General features: G+C 40.3%; 1 long non-coding RNA gene across 1 annotated transcript in view; it reads right to left on the reverse strand.

The window, feature by feature from the left end:
• The window catches only part of LOC134759451 (uncharacterized), a 70,237-nt gene extending 57,726 nt beyond the window's left edge, over nt 1-12,511 (reverse strand). Inside the window, exons 1-3 of the long non-coding RNA XR_010135674.1 lie at nt 11,594-12,511; nt 9,896-9,940; nt 9,033-9,137 (exon numbers count right to left, since the gene is read on the reverse strand). This is a non-coding gene — a long non-coding RNA (uncharacterized LOC134759451). The remainder of the gene's footprint in view (nt 1-9,032; nt 9,138-9,895; nt 9,941-11,593) is intronic.
• Nucleotides 12,512-20,399: the final 7,888 nt, after the last annotated feature.

Here is a 20,399-nt window from a genome sequence, read left to right on the forward strand (position 1 = left end):
AATTAGTCTTCATCCTCTTCAGACTTGGCCAAGAGTCAGAAGAAAGGCTGGCTTGGCCACTTCACACAGACCACCCACGTGACATATGCACACTTGCAGATGGAGATATACAAATCTTGACTGTCGCTATTTGATTATTTACTGATCTCCCCCCGCACACCTTAAGACTATAATCTCCTCCTTATAGCTCCAGTACCCAGAACCTTTCTTGCTGTACAGTGAGCACTCCATAAATGTTTGTTGAATTAATTCATTTTTATTGAATATGACATTAGTCAACAATGATTAATGTAGACTGAAGGATCAAGGTTCAAATCCCGGCTCTTATTGGCTAAATTTATGATCCATCTAGGCCACACTGCCTTATCTGTAACATGAGTAAATTTGAAGTAAAAATTCTTATGCCATGTTGGTGGAAAGGTAGATGTTACAGACATTTCAGAAAAATCTGTCAGCCCTGAGTGAAATTAAATGTGCATATGTCCTCCTAGATGCATATCCCAGAGAAATTATCTCTCCCCATGTTTTACGGTAATGGCTTATGGTAATGGAAGATGCTAGGAAAAATAACCAAGTTAAAGTTATATGTAATGAATGTAGTCTATGGAATGCAATGGAGCAAAAAGGCAAAACAAACCATATATCCACAGAGCAATGTGGATAGATTTCAATGGTGCAGTATTAACATGCAAAACAAGCAAGCAATCCAGAAACACATGAAAAGATGTACAACCTCTCTCATAATGAGAAAAAACATGCAAATTAAATCTGTACTGAAATACTATTTCTCACCTATTCAATTGTTAAAAATATAAAAGTTCAACTTCACTGTTGGCAGGACTATGGGTTAACAGTCATCTTATACATTGCTGAGGAGATGCAAATGACACATCTCCTATAGAGGGGAATTTGAAAATATCTCTGTATTAGTCCATTCTCATGCTGCTATGAAGAAGACTGGGTAATTCATAAAGAAAAGATGTTTAATTGACTCATAGTTCCACATGGCTGGGGAGGCCTCAGGAAACTTACAGTCATGATGGACGATACCTCTTCACAGGGCAGCAGGAGAGAGAATGAGTGCCAGCAGGGGAAATGCCAGATGCTTCTAAAACCATCAGATCTTGTGAGAACTCACTCACTATCATGAGAACAGCATAGGGGAAACATCCCCATGATTCAGTTGTCTCCCACCATGCCCCTCCCATGACACATGGGGATTACAGGGATTAAGATTCAAGATGAGTTTGGATGGGGACCCAGCAAAACCATATTAATTTCATAAAGTGAGGTAGCATTTGTGCTTTGACCCTACAAGTCCATTACCAGGAATCCACCCTGGAAATGCATCTCCACAAATACAACATGCATCCAGGGTTATCCACAATGGTATTGTCTGTAATAAAAGAATGGAAGCAACCTAAATTTCAAACAATAGGAAATTAGTTGAAGAAACTATTGTACATTGTCACAATGGAGTACTATGCAAATGTAAAAAGAATTTTAAAAATTTCTATTTACTGATTTGGAATAATTTCAGCATATATTCTTGGTAATAATTCCAGCATATATGTTTGGAATAACTCCAGCATGTATATGCCCAGGTATAGAGCACTGTTTATATGTGCACTTCATTTCATGAAATAAGAAAGAGAAATGAGAATATGTATGTGTTTACTTTTGATCCAAAAAAAGCCAGAAAGATAAACCAGAATCCAGTAATAATGATTATGTTTCTGGTTATGAGGGGAAAGAAATAGGAAGGAGGGGTAGGGATGGGAAGAAGCCATCTCTGTGTAGAATTTTTAATTTAGTTTTGTCTTTTGAACTATGTTTATTTATGTTTACTTAATTTATTTAAAATAAATTAAACCAAAAAGAGGGGAGAAAAGACTAACTCCAAAATTAAAAACAAATGTTTGAACACAATATCCTAACTATTCATCCTTAGTGGGATATACTCCTCTACAAACCAACAGAACAAAAATTTTTGCAGAGAAATCTTAAACTTCATTCAGTAGTTTTATTGTTAGTAATATATTTGTATTAGAAAAATAGTATTAAGTGAAAAAAGTAAAAAGAATTATGTTTATAGTGTATTATCATTTGTGAAAATTACAGACTCATAGACTGGTAATATTTTACAAGAACACAACCTGATTAATTGTTTATATGTGTGTATATATATATATACACACACACATATATGTATATATATACACTTTAGGGTTAGTACTTATTATAGGGAGAGTAGGACATAGAAGTCAGAAAAAAGGGAAAAAATAAAATGAGAGAGAGCCTTTACAGGGACTAATGATGACTATGTGCTATGAGCTGAGAAAAATGACTTACAAAATTTTCTGAGGCAAAAAGCAGTACAGATATTAAATATATAAAATGAATGAACTGATTTGAGAAGTTGCTGAGGTTGCTCCTGGCTCTGATCTAAATTTTAAATAAAGAAAGTTTGAAAAGACCTTGAGCTACATAATGGCATTCTTTTACTTCCACAACCCATTACAATGTCTGGCTTATAATAGGTACACATGAAATATTTACTGGATAATGCATATCAGTTATGAATTAAATTTGACTGCTACTAACAGAGATCAGACTTCATAAGAAGTCTGTTTCTGTCATGCACAAAAGATGTCTAGAGACAGGCAGTCCCTGGCAAGGATAGTGGATCCATGGTCATTAGGAAGGGATACAGGCATCTGTCTTTCTGCTTCACTGACCTCATGCAATGGCTTCATCCTCAAGGTCAACTTATGGTCCAAGATGACTGGCTAGATGCCAGTCATTCCATGTACATTACATTACAGGCAAGATAAAGGGAGAAATGGGAAAGACCAAAAGAAGGAAGATGAGTTTGTCCCCTCCCTTTTAAGGAAACTTTCTAACTTTCTAAAAGCTTTCTAAACTTTCTAAAACTCTAAGTCACACTTGTGATTGCATTTCATTTAAAATAACTTAGTCACTTGGCTGCACCTAGTTATAAGGAAGCAATAAGGGAGGCTGGTGAACATAATCAAAGGATGTATCCGGCTTGAAATTAGGATTTTATACTGAAGAGTCATAGATATATCGGAGTTGGGTAGGAATTAGCAGTCTGACATAAGAGAAGGAAATGAGGCTTTTTGAACACCAATTATGTGCCTGGTGTTTAACAGACTCTACACGCATTATCACATGGCCATGTCTCATGGGAGACTCTTATACTAAAAAAATTACTTGTCACTTATGTAAATTCAAGTTTAATTAGGCATTCTATACTTTTATGAGTGAAGTCTAGCAATCCTACACACTTGCTGAAATGTGACTAAGGCTGGTGGTAGAGCAATGAGCTCACTGGCTTAGTGATAAAGCCAGCAGGCTCCGGAGTCTGCCAGGGTGCAAATCTCCATTGACTATACGAACTTGAACAACTGCCTACTCTTTTTCTCCATGTCAACTTCTTCCATTGTAAAAGAAGAATAATTGTCTCTACCTCTTACGGCAGTTGTGGGATCAGATGAGTTATATGAGCAAAATACTTAGGACTGAGTGTGCCTAAATAGATACAGGGAGTGAGTTTTGGTCTCACTTGGACAGGAATGACCCTGTCCTTCAACTTTCAGTCCCTCCTGACTGACACCCTGGCTGGCTGTGGCCTAGTAACATGGGTTAACATCAACCCTCTCTATTTCAGTAATTATTAAAACTAATAATGATGATTAATCATAATTAGCAGTAATTGTAGTAAACCATCCCATTGTACTTTATAATGTATGAAAATAATCTCCCTTACATTATCTCTGCTATTATTTTCCATCTTGCTACCTGTAAAATATCAGTGATATTCACAATGATATCGTCTTCAGAGAGTGATGTGAACACTAAGTGAGATCATGTGTGTCAGATGCCTAGCACACAGTAGGTGATCAAGAGTTCACGTGCTTAATTCCTAAACTCTACTGCATTGGCCTACATGTGTGCAAAACTAGTGAATATTTATATATCGAATATTTATTTTCTATATTTGAATATTGAATGTATATCCATATTGAGTATACGTATATATTGCATTATTTATCATAAATAATGCCTAAATGAACCAATTCTTGTCAGTGCTTATAAGTCACCCTCACAGATGGTTTTTACTGGAGGTCATCCCAGGGAACTTTTGAATTGGGGTTTCCTCTCTGTGGAGCCTGAGCTTGGCTTGTTTCCATTTAACCTGGTGCTCACACCAGTGACAGTAACTAAACCACTTTTAATCAGTGGCCTATGACTGGACCTGCTCCAGATATCTCAAATCAGGAAGTAGATTACAAACGAGGCCTTCTTTTTGCTCTTTCTGTCACTGGCCTGGCTCAGAGCTGGGAGGATAATGGGGCAGGAGAAGAGAGCTGTGTCAAGGATGCTAGATAGGGCTCAGAGTACTGAGTGCACTGGGTGGAGCCCCTAACCCACAGACTGGTCTCTATGATTAGCGTCCATCGTACCCAGGCAGAGTCCCAGGTAGGTGGGATTCCGTCTCATTTCCTTTGCAATGCTTGGTGGAGAAGGACAGTAAAGGGGGCAAAGAGAGGCAAGACAGAAGATGAGGTTCCCCAGTGGTGGTCTCATCAGCAAAGCCTCAACGTCCCTTGTCTAAATTTCAAGTTGAGAGAGAGTAGGCCACGCCACACAATATATACTAACAAAAGGGAACCAACTCAGAACAGATGTCTGAAAGCATATTTCACTAAAAAGGGAAAAATAATTAAAGTTCTGCCATGCCCAAGCCTCAAAAGCAAATGGGTCAGAGGTGTTTGGCCAGCTACTGCTCGCATTCAACCTGTCTCCCCAGAGTTCTCTGAACCACACACCAGATAGAATCCACCTGCCTCTTCTTTCCTCAGAAAGGATCTGAACCTTGACTGTCACTGCAAGAAGAGGCCACAGGATGTGCATAGTAAGTAGGTGACCTGAGTTCAAGTTTTAGCTCTGCCATGTACAAGCTCAGGATCTTGGGAAAGGAGCTTCACCTCCCTGGCGGCCTTGGTTTCCTTATCTATTAAGTGGGGATAATAGTAGTTCCCTGCTGGGTTGTTACGTGGATTAAATGAGATGGTACAGGATGATTTGCCATTTTCTGTGAGTCATTTTTTGGCTACACAGCAGTTGAACCTTCTGGGCCTGTGACCCAGCCAGACACACCTGCTCAGAGTTTTAAGTCTCAAAGTAACGATCCACAGACGCAGGGATGAGGCAGGATCCATTTTGGCAATACTGTATTCACCAGAACCATCCCATTTTCTAGAGCAGTGGTACCCCTAGCAATGCCCAATGGCCAAAGGCCAGAGCTGGCTGTGGTAGCAAAGCAGCCACAATGCCAGGGGACAGCCAGGGTGGCTGTGGTCTACCCAACACCCTGGTTCTATGGTCCAATTTTGGCTGAGTTCCGGCCACCTTGCTTCCTTTATATTCCCAACTATTTCCCAAGCCTTGTTTTCCAGCCTTCTTGGAGTTTCTGGGAGATGCCTTATATTCTTTCATAAATTTTCTTTCTGGCTTAGATTAGCCAAAGACCCTTTCTATTCCTTACAACTCAGATCCCGGTCTGGTATAGCAGTCAAAGGACTTGGCATGGTGTCTGATCTGCAGCAAATGTTCAGTGTATGCTAATTTCCCTGTGTGTCAGTGATGTCTCCTTCCTATTTCTGTCCCCTCATAACCATAAACATAATCATTATTGGTTTCTGATTTATCTTTCTGGCTTTTTTATGTGTGTTAGTTTTCTATTTGTATTAGTTTGTATTGGGCTGCCATAACAAAGTAGCACAAATTTAGGGGCTTACAAACAAAAACCATTCATTATATCAGGGTTCTGTAGCTCAGATGTCTGGCATGGCATGGCTAACTCTGCTCAGGATCTGATGAGGCTGAAAAGGTGCCTGCATAGCTGCATTCTCTTCCAGAGGCTCTAGGCTGAAGCCCCTTCCAAGCTCACTCAGGTTGCTGAAAGAATTCAGCTCCTTCCAGCTGTAGGACTGAGGTTCCCATTTCCTTGACCTGGGACCCCATCCATCTTTAAGCCAGCAACAGAGCTTTGAATCCTTCCCATTCTTAAAATCTCTCTGACTTTCCCTTCTGCATTCCCCTTCTGCAATTAAGGGCTTGTGTGATTACACTGAGCCTATCTGGCTAATCCAGGATAATGTCCCTATCTTAAGTCAACTCATTGCTAACCTAGATTTCCTCTGCAAAGTCCCTTTTGTCATGGAAGTAACTAACACGCAATGCCCCCAGAATTAGGGCTGGAGTCTTGTGGGGGCTGTGAGCCTGCCCACTACACCCTCCTTCCCAAAGTCACCTGGAAAATGCCTCCATTTTCTCTTCTTGCTAAAACTGTTGGTATCACCTGGACATGTTTTCAAGTGATATCTGTGGCAATGTGCTGGAGGAAGCAGAGAAGAGACCAAGCAGTCAGGGACTCGGCTCCAAAAATATCTAAAGAGCTTCAGTGAAAGATGAAGAGAGCGGAAACCAGGCAGAGGAAGCAGAAGGGGCACCAACAGCGATGAGGAAACCAACTGGAGATGGAGGGAGGGAAAGGAGAGGGGAGGCAGGAAGCAAAGCTGGCTCTTCCCAGCTTTCCATCCAGGCATCCGGTGCCAGAAGGCAAAATGCAAAACCAACAAGGAGAGGCAGATTTGCTAAGTGAGAAGAAAGGGATTTTTACTTGAACACGATGAATTTGAGAGGCCTGAAGAACAAAGTGAAGATGTGTCTCCATGTCCAGGGAGGAGGCAGAGAAAACTTGAGAAAACTCAAACTAAAATAAAATAAAAAATATATAAAATAAAATTTTAATAGTGAAAGCAAAGGAGAGAGAGGGAGGAGAAACTCAGAGTGGAAAGGACAGGCAGGGGAGGAAGGACAAGAAGCAGTGTCTCAGATATACTGACAGCGCCGCATGGGAGTCACAGCTCCTGGCTCTGGCTGCTCACAACACGTGATTTCAAATTCCCATCTGCTGCAGAATGCTTTTATGCTTTCATGTGAGTCTGCGGCCCGGCACAGGCCTGCAGATATAAAGGCTGCTTAGGGATGTTCTGGAACTCCAGATGGCACTCTGGGATTCCTGCCTACATGCCTTATGCTTCCTGGGCCCAAGAAAGATGCTGCCACCTGAATTCTCCTCCGTTCCTGCCCACCATCTCGAAATGACTCGCACAACAGCCTCTCCCTCCTTCCCTCTCCTTTCTCCTTTCTGCTCCTTAGGTCTCTGCCCCCAGGATATAATGGAAAGATCATGGATTCTGGAATCTGACCTCTGGAACCTAGGTCAGTATCTTCACCAGCTGTGTACCCTTGAGCAAGTTACTTAGCCTCTCTGAGGCTCAGATTGTTCACATATAGAATGGAATCAGCAACACCTATCTCAATAGGCCTGTTGTGGGTTAAATGCCTAGCACAGTGCCTGGCAAGAAGGAGAAGCCCAATCAATGTCTGTCCCCATCCTCCAGCCTGGCACACAGGCCTGTGGGTCTCTTTTCAGAGGCAAACAGGTCCAGCCAAAAGCCCCAGGGCCAGGATGACTGCGGTGAGCACAGCTTTATGGTCAGGGGAACTGAGTTGCCATCTGTCTTTGCCACTGATTGATACAATCTTTGGCCCGTTATCACTGTGGCCTCACTGAGCCCTGATTTCCTCATCTATAATATAGGGACAGTGACAGCATGCACCTCCACTGAGGATCTCTTATTTGCCCTGCATTAGTCTGTTCTCATGCTGCTAATAAGGACATACCCATGACTGTTTAATTTATAAAGGAAAGAGGTTTAATTGACTCACAGTTCCATATGGCCGGGGAGGTCTCACAATGATGGCGGAAGACAAGGAGGAGTAAGGTCTCATCTCACACGGTGGCAGGCAAGAAGAGAGCGTATGCAGGGGAACTCCCCTTTATAAAACCATCAGCTCAGCTCTCGTGAGACTTATTCACTATCACCAGAACATCATGAGAAAAACCTGTCCCCACTATTCAATTACCTTCCACCAAGTTCCTCCCAGACACGTGAGAACTATGGGAGCTACAATTCAAGATGAGATTTGGGTGGAGACACAGCCAAACCCTATCATGCCCCTTCAGGTGCATTCTCCACCTGCTCTGAGCCTTGGAAGCTGACCCGTGTCAACTACAGGAAGGGATATCCGCCCTCTGACTTCAGCAGAGGATCAGCAGTCATTTCCCAGGTTCCCTCCCTGCAAGGTCACCTCTGGCTGGCTGCTTTCCCTGCTGACAGCTCCTGTCAAGGAAGCCCTCTTGACAGAGCTCTCTCCTTCTACAGTCCAGCAACTGCTCCCTTCCTCACACTGTCTTTATTATCTGTGTAGGGAAAAACTCTCTCAAACTTTGCTTTTCTTCTGCTTTCACACCACCACAACAATCATCAACACAGAAGACTTTTGTAACAAAGATGTGGAGATTTGTCCCCACACACAAACCAGCAGACACCAGTTGGGCATCCTCCAATTCAATTCCAACACTATCTACCTGGAGATAGGGTCAGTCCCCAAGACTCCCTTTCTCTCCTGCACCAAGACACCAGTCACAAGTCTGGACTTCTAGAAGTTCTGACCAAGCGGCTTCAAGTTGGGGTTCCCACGACCCCTGTTTTGGGTTTAATTAATTTGTTAAGGCAGCTCCCAGAACTCAGGGAAATAACTTAAGTTGACTGGTTTATTATAAAGGATATTGCAAAGGATACAGATGAAGAGATAACTAGGGTGAGGAATGAGGGGAAGGGGTGCAGAGTTTCCATGCCTTCTCTTGCTTGGAACATGTGGAAGTTCCTGGGTGCACCACCCTCCAGGAAATTCCACATGTTCAGGTATCCAGAAGCTGTTCTTCTGTTGCAAGTGACAGAAACCCAAATCAAACTAATTCAGCCCAAAAAAGGAGAATAACTGTCATCACTGTGAAGTCTCAGGTTAGTGTTTGCTTTCGGGGCAACCTGGCTCAGAAGATCAAATGATGCTACAATACACATTTCACTTACTCTCTTAGTTCTGTGGTGCTCTTTCTTGGCTTCATTCTCAGGCCATCTCTGTTATCACTTGGTGATAAAATTGGCTACCAGTAGTATCTCTAGGTTTACATCATCCTCATGGTGATTCCAGAAAGGAAAAAAAAAAAAAGAAAGAAAGAAAGAGAAGATGATGACAACAATCACCACAAATCCCTCCCCCTCAACATCCATACTTGATCACCCAAATGGCATTGATTGGTCTTGTTTGGGCTTTAGAATGAACACTGAACCAATTATTAGGTCCAGAAGAAAAAAAAATTGAACTAGTCAGAGTGAGTGAAGAGCTTGTCCCTACAGTGTGAAAGGTAATTACAGCCAGGTGAGGTCCCACTGAATCACATTGCCTTGGGAGAAACAGAATCCCAAAAGAAGTGATGCAGAACTGACACAAAGCAGATTTCCATATAGGACCATATAGATTTCCACTATAGGACCATTAGGGGCACAGACTATATAGTCAATAAACGCTATCAGAAAGGAAACTAAGAGTTCTATGAAATTAATACTTTCTCCTCTCTCTGCCCTCTCACTCCCATCTCTTTCTCCCTCTCCCCCGAGTCTCTCTGTCTCACATATATATTCACATACACACACAAAGAAGTGGTTTCAAATAGTCCCTGGGGCACTAACAGAGGAAAATGGCCATAAGGATGAATTCCAGTATTACTCACAGGATAAATTCTTTTGTTACATCAAGAGGAAAAGAAAAACCATTAACTGAGGCATAAACTTCCTAATTGTGAAGACCATGATTGGCAGGCAGTGAATACCTCATCGTTCTCAAATAGACCATAAGCTTAAGGAAACCTTTAATAATAACCTATTATACTTACATGAATAAGGTTGAGATGGAGCAGGCTATGCTGAAATGGTAGGGGCTGAAAGAGAGAGAAAAAGAGATTGTTCCTGATGTCCCTTTGTATCTCACCCTTATCCAGATACTGAAATTGAACCACCATAATGAGCCAAGTATCATATTCCAAAAAAATCTGCCAGACATTCCTGCCATTTCAGCTTTATTGAATTACTATGTAGTGCAGCCTTAGAAATGTAAATCATGGAGAAGCAAGAAATGCATTTATTTCATTAACCCATCTAGACTTCATTGAATGCCTGCTAATGCCTCTCTTAAAAATAGCCTTAGAGTCTCACCCTGCAAATACATTTGAATTTGTTTACCAGCAGCAGTAAACCTGACCATAGACTATTGTTTAATTCCTATTTCTCCTCAAAAGCACTTTCATTCCCATTTAGTTGGCTGCATGTTGTACAGAGCTTTAAAGAAGAACATCCTTGTGTCCTTTGTCATTTCTTGGTCTTCCATGAAGTAGCTGGCCAGACTTGCTTTTTCGCTCCCATTCCAATCAACCAGCCACAAAGGGAAAGAAATAGTTCCTGAGGTTGGCAACAGATATCTGGATGCATGCAAAAAGCCCAAATCACCTTGGACACCAAACTTGGTACTCTGTGAAGGAGTTGCACAGGAAAATGCTGAACTGATAGAACCAGTAACGAAGACAGGGATGATTTGGTCATAGCAAGCAGCTTTGCAAACTTAGATGGCAGAGCAGAATTAGGACCAGAAGCTCTGGAGTTAGATGGCCTGGGTTCAAATTCAGACCATAGCACTTATCAGCTGGGCAACTTGAGCCGGTGAATTTCCTTCTTCCAATTTCCATTTCATCAACAGTACTAATGTTTACCTCCAAGGGCTATTGAGAGGTGGCTTCAAGAAAAACAAATGAGCGGGCAGGGGGGACCTGTAACCTACAAAGCATCACTCAACTTTGTTATTATTATGACACTCAGACCAAAGAAGACAAGGGACATACATGACTCAGCTTGAGACAAAATTTCAGAGTTTATCCTTGCCATGTTTCCTGTGAGAATTCATTTGCTTTCTTATCCTGTCCCATTTCCCAAGGGGCCTATGTTGTTCTCCATGTTTACTCTTAATTAACACTTAATAAATCTCTCCTGAAACATTAATAGCTGGCCAAGGTTTAGCTGACAATGGCTTAATGTATGATACCTCCCAGGGGTGTTGGCATTTATTTTAATTTGAAAGGAGACCCTAACTTCTCTCCTAACCACCCAGAAACTCCACTAGGGTCCAGGGAGACATCCCTGAAATGTCACCATCTGGGCCTTTCTCACATGATCATATTGAAAGTTTGGGAGAGAGTAAAAGAATGAAGAGGAAGAAAGCAAAGGAAAACCCACTGGGAGCTACGTTTCCCTCCCAAAACAACAACAACAAAAACCTAGTGCCTGGTACATAGTAGGTTTTCCATTAATAATCTTAAATGGAGGAATAAATGATAGAATTAGTGAACCAGCAAACAAATAAATGAAGAGCTGCCCCATACTTTCTCCATTCACTCACAAGGAAGAAAATAAATAAAAGCTAACTTTGGCAGGGCACCTCTGAGAAGTCGCCAACTATAACAGCAAACTCCCTGCCTAATCCTTCTTACTGGAATTGTAGCACTAAGAATAGCCAGTTTGCTTTTTACTGACTGGGTTCTTACCTGCCTTCTTTCTGGAATGTGGTCCAAAAAAGGGAAGAATGGGATCTTGATCATGATGAAGGGCACAGGCTTTGAAGTCTATCATATTTGGGTTTTAGACCCAGTTCTGCTAACATCTATTTGTAATTGAGCAAAAGACTTAATCTCAACTTTTGCTTCTACCCGTGAAGGAGAAACTCCTATGGGATACACCCTGACCCACTGAAAAAACAATCTACAAACAGAACAAAATATATTCAAGAAGTGTTTTCAGACATTAAACAACAAGTAACACAGGACCATAATCACCAATAAAAGGAAAAACTAAAGTAAACCAGGCAATTGCATCATCTTAACCTGGAATTAATTTCTGGACTGAATCACCAGGAGGATGAACCCAAACAGAGCAAGTCACAGAGATCAGGGAGGCCAGGGTAGATAGGTTTGGAAAGCACAGAGTACTGGAGTGAAGGGAACTATACAAAGAAAGAGCCCCAGAAATTTGCATAGGGGCACTCTGGATCTTTAGCTAAACACTAATCTCCATGTGCAAATGAGGCTGGGCAAAGAATATTAACAGAAAAAAAAAATCACTAGAGAGCTGCAAGCCAAACAATTCTCAGAGCTCACCCAGGGCTGAAAATATTCAACTTCCCACCAGCCAGAGCACAGAGACATTGCTAAATACACAGGAAATTTAGTAACACCACGGAAGCTTTATGCCTTAATAGTGGGACTAAATAAGCCCTTCAGTAAAGGGATTAAATTAACCATTTAAAAATATCAAAATTGAGCCTCAAAAGAATCAAGCTGAATTGCATCCAAGTCACTCGACCCACCAATACAAAGCATAACACTCTACAAAGGGATATAACAAAATCCAGCAATAACCAATATAAAATACACAATGCCCAGCCTCCAATTAAAAAATTAGTAATTATGATGAGAGAATATGATTTGTAAAAGAAGAAAAATCAATCAATAGAAACATCTATACATTGTAAAGATGAATGAATTATCAACAAAGGACTTTAAAATCTTTCAGGTATGCAAGCTCAAGTATTTAAAGAAAAACATGAGTATAATGAAAGAATATGTATATCTATAAAGGAACATATACATACACTATATATGTAGTGTGTGCACGTATAGCTAGATAGATCTATCCATAGTGTATATAGTATGTGTGTGTGACACACACCATACACACACACACGCCAAATGGAACTTTCAGAAATGAAAGAAATTTGAGAGGAGCCACAAACAAAAAGAAAAAGACTGAAAAATATAAACAGAGACTCACTGAGCTGTAGGACAATATCAAATGGTGTAACATATACGTTGCTGGAGTTCCAGAAGGAGAAAGATGAACAGAAAAAATATTGAATTTATAATGACAATTTTAAAATCTAAATTTTTTATGACATCTATAAACTTACAGATGCAAGAAGGTCAATGAGTTCAAGGAAAGATAAACACATAGAAAACCATACCAAGAGAAATCACAATCAATTGCTAAAGAAATAAGTAATAAACAAAAAATATGCAAAGCTGCACAGAAAAACAGACATGATAAACCCAGAGAACAAAGAGAAAAATTATCTCAGATGTCACAACAGAAACTATACAAACCGGAAGACAGGGGATTGATATCTTTGAGGGATAAAGATGTAAAATATCATGTAAATTTTGCTAACCAGAAAAAATATCTTTCAAAATTAGAGTTGAAATAAAGATTTTTTTTCAGACAAACAAAAGCTGAGAGAAGTCACTAACTGATCTTCACAAGAAGACATATTCATGGAAGTTCTTCACGAGGAAGAAAACTGATACCAGAGGGAGACTTGGAACACAAAAGAGTGAAAACACAGCAACCATAAGATTATAAGTAAATAAGAAAAGAAGAAATCAACAACAAAATCTGAAAATATTTTGAACCAAATGAAAATGAAAACACACCATGTCAATATTTGTGGGATGCTTCAGCAATTGTTAGACAAAACCATACAGCTTTCAATGCTTATATTTGAAAAGAAGAAAGGATCAAAAATAATGACATTAAACTTTCCACAAAGGAAATTCCAGGTCCAAATACCTTCACTGGTATACTAAATCAAATATTTAATGAAGAAATAATGCCAATTGTACACAAACACTTACAGACAATAGAAAGGAAGACAAGATTTTCTAACACAGTTTAAGGTCACCATTGCCCTGATGACAAAACCAAAGACGTTAAAGAGAGAGAGAGAAACTATAAACCAATGTCTTCCATGAAAAGAACATCTTTTACAAAATATCAGCAAAACGAATTTGGCAATATATTTAAAGAACAATACAACATGAAGTGAAAATTATTCCAGGAAGGCAAAGTTGGTTTAATATTCAAAATTCATTCAATACAATCACCATATTAACATAGTAAAGAAGAAAAAACATAATTATCTTAATAAATTTAAGAAAAGTATTTAACAAATTTCTTTACCTATTTATAACTTTAAAGAAATCTCTCAGCAAATTAGGAATGTAAAGAAACTTCTGGCCAGGCACAGTGGCTCATGCCTGTAATCCCAGCATTTTGGGAGGCCAAGAGGTGGGTGGATCACCTGAGGTCAGGAGTTCGAGATCAGCCTGGCGAACATGGTGAAACTGCATCTCTACTAAAAATACAAAAATCAGCTGGGCGTTTTGGTGGGCCCTTGTAATCCCAGCTGCTTGGGAGGCTGAGGCAGGAGAATCGCTTGACCCCGGGAGGTAGAGGTTGCAGTGAGCCAAGATCTCACCACTGCACTCCAGCCCGGGCAACAGAGCCAGACTCCGTTTTGAAAAGAAAAGAAACTTCCCGACTTGGTAGAAGACATTTATAACTAACATTATACGTAATCGTGAAAGACTGAATATTTCTCACTAAGTTCAGAATGAGGAAAGACATTTGCTCAGTCTATGTCTATTCAACATCATACTGGATATCCTAGCACTAGGTGTGTTTTGTTGTATTGTAATGAGGCAAGGAAAAGAAATACAAACATACAAATTAAAAAGGAAAAAGTAGAACAGATTTTATACACAGAGAACCTAAAATGGAAAATCCATGCACATGGAAAATCCTACTAGATCTTTAAAAACAACTACTAGGTAGGACTACTAAGTGAATTTAGCCAATTCATAAAATTCAACTATATTTCTATATACTAGTCACAGAAAAACTTGGAAAATAAATTTGTAAAGAATTCCACTTATAATAGTTCAAAAGTATAACATACACAGGAATAAATTTAACAAAAACTGTGTAATTCGTGTGTACTGAAAATAAAAAATAGTGCTGAGAGAAATAAAAGAAGGCCTAAATAAATACATACACTCTGTCCATGAGTTGGGAGACTTAGTATTGTTAACATGTCAGTTCTCCCCAGATTATTTATAGATTTATTGTAATTGTAATCAAAATCTTAGCAGTCTGCTTTGTTGAAATGGACAACTGATTCTAAAATTTATTTGGAAATGCAAAGGACCCAAAATATCCAAAACAATTTTTAAAATAGGAACAAAGTTATATGATTTCAAAAGTTACTAAAAGCTACAACAATCAAGGCAGTGTGATTTTGGCAAAATGACTGACCAGTTAATGGGAAGGAATACAGCGTCAGAAATAGACCCACACATCCATAGTTAATCTTTTTACAAGGGTGCTATGTCAATTTAACAGAGAAAGAACGATCTTTTCAATAAATAGCACTCCAACAACTAACATGTCATACAGAAAAAAATAAGTAAAATTCAATCTTTCCCCACATAGTAAACAAAAATTACCTTAAAATAGATCATACATGTAAATGCAAAAACTTAAATATAAAGCTTTTAAAAGACAACATAAAGAAAATATTTGCAACATGAACGTAGGCAAAAATTTCTGAGATAGGACACAAAAAGCTTAATCATTAAAAAATTTATAAAATTGACTTTATCAAAATTCAAAGCCTCTGCTTTTCAAAGCACTCTATTAATCAAAAATAAAAGGCAAATTCAACAACTAGGGAAATATTTATAAAAATGTATCTCACAAAATCCCTGTGTCTAGTATATACAAAAAACTCTTAGAACTCAATAATATGAAAATGACTATCTTAGTCCATTTTCTGTTGCTATAATTGAATATCTGAGACTGGGTAACTTACAACAAAACTAAATGTATTTCTTACTCTTCTGGTGCAAAAATAGGAAAAATCTCGGATGAAACTAGTCAAAGCACTGACATGCCATGACTGCACTGCAAACTTGAAGGATAACTCACCTCCTTCAATCTGTGTCTTCACTTTGAAATCCCCTTCTCAACAGGGAGCACTCTTATTAGCTCCAACGTAGCCTCCTGGGCAACATGATCCCACCACTCTAGATCCCCAGAGGACCTGAGAATGTGATTATAAGTTGTTTCTCTGAAATGGGAGGCAACTTTACCCCAGCCACCATGTCTCTCTCCTTCATCAAAATAGTGCTCAGCTACACGTGTTTATAAGAAGCCAGTCTAAGCAGAACCCATTTCCAGGGACCATCTGTACTTCCTAGCAATTGAACCCACAACCATGCCTTCGGAGATTACCAGCAGGACAGGGTAAGAGGTCTGCATCTGGCTTTCTGCTCCGCACACATGCTTTTGTCTGGACTCCAAAGCCTGACAGCTGAAACTTCTGGAACACCCTAGGCACTGCTGAATCAGATGTTTTTCAGCTTCAGTGATTCACAACTTCCAACTTGCAGAACATTCTCAGGCTAGCTATTTTTTAGAGTCCCTTTTCTCCAGCTGCCTCCAAAATGAACTGTCCCCAACCCTGAATTTCACTGACAGCGAGGTGTTTCTCTGGAAGTCTGGTTGGGGGCCATGCCAGCGTCATCGCCCTGTACTGGGCTTTGAAGACATGATGACCCACAGATTTTTATGTGATGAAGCTGCTGTTGCAGTGCCTGACCCCAGGCAGGTCCATGCAACACAGCCTGGCATCCTGTGTTTCCATATGGCACCAACCAGGTTGCTTTGAGCTCTCAGTTCTCTAGAAGCAGGGTCCCCTGAGGCACCACAACACAGAAGAGACCATATTGAGCCCTGTTGGAACATGTGTATGCACAGCTTTGGACAGCCACTGGAGGCCTGCTGTCTCCTTTACTGAATTCTGAGCCATTGCAGGTGCTCAGGATGGAGTCACCTCCATCCCATCCCACAGTAGAGTAGTTAAGAAACATGAATCATTCTATTAATTCCATCTGCTGAGACTGGAGCTTCTAGAACTTCACATCAATGGGGTATTGGGGACAGTTGCTATTTTCTCCATGTTTGTTTGGAGAATGCATTGATTTGGGCAACTGTCTTTGTTTCTGATATCTGCTCAGCTCCTGCAGGAAAATACTGTTTATATCAACAGAGATGGCAACAGGCTGGGCTTACTGTCAAGGAGACTGAGTTGCAGAATCATCATCCCTGATTCCCAACAGAGCAACTAAGAGCTTGGGCTTGAAAGTCAGTTACCCAGGCCCATGTTTGAATCCAGATGCACATTTAACAGTTGGTTGACTTGGGCAAGTTACTACACTTTTCCAAAAGTGTTTCCTCATCTGTAAAAATGAAGCTAAAGGAACATGAGGAACATTCAAAGAGATAATATATGCAAAGGGTAGGCATACGGACTGCTGCCGGGTAAGCACTTGGTTAATACTAACAATAATTATTTTTCTTAATGGTGAGAGTTCCCCCAGGAAGCAAAAATAAGCAGTGGCAGAAACATTGCTAAGTGTTCATCTGATTCCATTTTACTATTCACTTTTTAAGTACTATAGACTTGAGGACTGTCTATGATTAGGTCGAGGTCAGATGGCTGAGTTCTGACCAACGGGAGATGGGCACAAATGATGCACACCACATCTAGGCCTGATCTTTAAAAGGTTCTGACTTCTGCCCTTTCCTTCATTTGCACAGCTAGAAATGAAGAACCTGGAGATGTCAGAACCAAAGGACAGAAGAAGCTCAGATGTTTGAGCACCTGCTTGAAGGTGACATGAAAAGAGAACAGCCCTGTACTGGACTTAGTAGGAGTGAGAAATTGTTGTTTATTATATTGAGCTATTGACATTTCAGGGTTTATCTGTTACTTCAGCATAACATAGTATGTCCAGACTAATTCACAAACAAACACTAGTACAGGGAGTGGATGGGGAACCAGCTGGTCAAGGTACAATGGATATTCCCAGTCAGGTAGAGAAGGGCCATGTAAATTTTTCATCAGGATGAAAATAACTCACAATTTTACAACAAAGTTGATTGCAAATTTCCCAGGCAACCCCCCACTGGAACCAGACGGTTGTGCCAGGAGGAGACCAGGCTTGTGACATGAAAACCCCTTTGTCTGCACTTTCTGGTCTTCATATAGCAATGCCGCTGTTCCACTTCCACACCCCGAACTTTGCATGATTCTGTAGATTAAAAACATCCTCTCCATAAATTTCAACAAATTGGCAGTGAATTTCTGCAGCGGAAACAATTCTCATTTAAAACTGCACATCATGGCATGTATATTTGTCTGGGGACCACCTGTTGAAGGAAGCAGCCATCTGTACACAAAGTCACAAATGATCACATTCAGTCCATGTTAGAATGTGGCCACATGTGTTTAACAAAACATCACGTTCCCTGGATCATGGCTATCCTATGCCAATGGAACCAGAAACTAATCCTGTAAAGCTCTAATGTGAAGACCCCAGGGTCTTTGCAGATACTGTTCTTTCTGCCCAGAATGCTCACTTTACATATGGCTAGTCTTCATCTTCAGATCTCTGCCCAAAAGTCACCTCTTCTGAGATGCCTTCCCTGAATGCTCTTTCTGCAGGAGGTAGCTCTCACCCTTACTTCTGTATCTCTGCACCATATCCATTTCTTCCACAGAACTTACTATATGTAATTGTGGGGGGTGTGTATGTAACTTCTTTCACTAGACCCAAGTAACTGGGAAACTCCCCAACCTCTAGAATTCCAAGTGTATGAGCTGATAAAGCCCTTGTAGTGTTTAAGCCAATTTCAGCTGAATTTTCTGATATTATAGCTGATTTTACATCTAAAATCTTCCTAACAAATATATCTCCTCTCTAATGTATTACTACTGTTGTCTTCCCTGAGATTATCTGTATAAATTAAAAATCCACTATGTGCCAGGCACCGCGTTAGGTACTTTATTTCATTTAATCTTCACAATAACTCTGAAAATTAGCGATTATTTAATGCCATTATATGAGTGAGGAAATTGAAGCCCAAAAAGTGTAACTAACATCATTGGCTCTGCATTCCTTCCTTTGGGGAGCTGTCCTCCCACATTCTGTGTGATTCCGTGTCATTCAAATATACCACAAGGTGCGTACATGATCCAGGCTGGCCAATCAGAGCACTTCTCCACCCAGACTCCGTGATGGGCCAGGAGACACATGACCCAAACAAAGCCAATCACAGTCCTTCCTTGTTACATAAATGCTAGGACATTAAGAACCTCTCTGGTTCAAGGATCACACTCTAAAATAACGTCATAACCCTGCTTTGGCCAGGAGCTGTCTTGCTGCCATGTGGAGAGGGCCTGCCTAAGAATAAAGCCTCATCCAGGGGGAGTGAGTGAAAAAGAGGCCAATGAGATCCCTTGAACTCCTGGATCCAACTGTGCCTGAGACACACACTTGGGCTTCTTGGTTCCATAAGCAGTAAATTAATCATTACTTAACATGGTCTGAGTGGATTTCTGCCATTTGCTACTGAATAAAGATGGAGCAGGCATTATGTAGAAGTTAAATACATGTTAGTTCTCTCAACTTTCCTCCTTAAAGTGACCACTGCCCATTAACCTCACAACAGTTGACAACATGTCAACTGCTGCCACTACAGGCTCCCCTATTTTTTCACTACCCTTACTATGTCACATTTGGTCCAGCCTCTAGGCCATGCACAGGCTATTCTTTCTGCCTGGATACAGAATTATGTCTTTTCCAAGGGCCACACTTCTAAGCAAATGTACTCCACAAATGACCTACAGCCCCTCTAACTGCAACTTACTGCCCATTTGCTAGTGGTGGCAGTGGATGTAGCAAGAATTAAAAGCCCACAGGCTTTTAAATGTCCTATTTTAAGTCAGTGAATATTGCCCTGCAAAGAAAGGACTATTGTTTCTCATTCATATTGAGTTTTATACTCAAGGTAACTTCATGGAGTTTCTCTTATTCCTTCTTTTTCGTAGCCCTGTTAGAGTTGGATAAGAGAGCAATTAATATACCCATTAGACAGCTGCGAAAGCTGAGTTCCAAAAAGGTGTAGCAACTTAATTGCAATTATCAAGTCCAGACTGAACTTGGAATTCTTCCCACCTCAGCCCAACCTGAGAAGCACCAACATGTTCTAATTTGGCAAGCCACAATTATAAGTATCCATTACCCAACCTCCTACCATACCCAGCACCTGGTCAATTTGGACAACTAAGCCCTATCAGGTTAGGTTGCCAGACAGTATACAGTATGCCCAGTTAAATTTGAATTTCTTTTTTTTTTTTTTTTTAGTATAAGCATGACCCAAATACTGTCTGGAACACACTTATATTGAAAAATTGTTCATAGCATATGTGAAGTTCAAATGTAACTAGGCATTCTAGTTTCATTTGCTAAATGTGACAATGCTCCATCAGATGTTCTTCCAGTAAACTAGAAAAGGGGTGCAAGTTGTAATTTCTTTGGAAAGTCAGACTTTTCTGGCATGGATCCTAAAACACTACTATTCTGTGCACAGCATCACTCTCTAATGTTTGATACTAGG

Source organism: Pongo abelii, chromosome 10, assembly GCF_028885655.2.
Source record: "Pongo abelii isolate AG06213 chromosome 10, NHGRI_mPonAbe1-v2.0_pri, whole genome shotgun sequence".
NCBI classification, from domain to species: domain Eukaryota; kingdom Metazoa; phylum Chordata; class Mammalia; order Primates; family Hominidae; genus Pongo; species Pongo abelii.